Consider the following 811-nt stretch of genomic DNA (forward strand, 5'->3'; position numbering starts at 1 on the left):
AAAATTTATTTTTCGGAAAAAAAGGAAAAAACCGATTCGGCGGAGCGAGGTGTCCAGCCCGTGCGGTAATTCCAGCAGGCGAATCGGACTTCCCGAAATTTTTCTAAGTCCCACGGTCGACACCAACTTTTTTAATAAGCGTTTTAAAATTATTTCAATGTTTAATCCATGCGTAAACATGAAGTTTATTAACGTTTTTAACATTAAAAAAAATTACAAAAATTTATTTTTCGGAAAAAATGGAAAAAACCGATTCGTCGGAGCGAGGTGTCCTGCCCGTGCGGTAATTCCAGCAGGCGAATCGGACTTCCCGAAATTTTTCTAAGTCCCACGGTCGACACCAACTTTTTTAATAAGCGTTTTAAAATTATTTCAATGTTTAATCCATGCGTAAACATGAAGTTTATTAACGTTTTTAACATTAAAAAAAATTACAAAAATTTATTTTTCGGAAAAAAAGGAAAAAACCGATTCGGCGGAGCGAGGTGTCCAGCCCGTGCGGTAATTCCAGCAGGCGAATCGGACTTCCCGAAATTTTTCTAAGTCCCACGGTCGACACCAACTTTTTTAATAAGTGTTTTAAAATTATTTCAATGTTTAATCCATGCGTAAACATGAAGTTTATTAACGTTTTTAACATTAAAAAAAATTACAAAAATTTATTTTTCGGAAAAAATGGAAAAAACCGATTCGTCGGAGCGAGGTGTCCTGCCCGTGCGGTAATTCCAGCAGGCGAATCGGACTTCCCGAAATTTTTCTAAGTCCCACGGTCGACACCAACTTTTTTAATAAGCGTTTTAAAATTATTTCA

Source organism: Nomia melanderi, unplaced genomic scaffold (genome assembly GCF_051020985.1).
Source record: "Nomia melanderi isolate GNS246 unplaced genomic scaffold, iyNomMela1 scaffold0344, whole genome shotgun sequence".
Lineage (NCBI taxonomy): Eukaryota > Metazoa > Arthropoda > Insecta > Hymenoptera > Halictidae > Nomia > Nomia melanderi.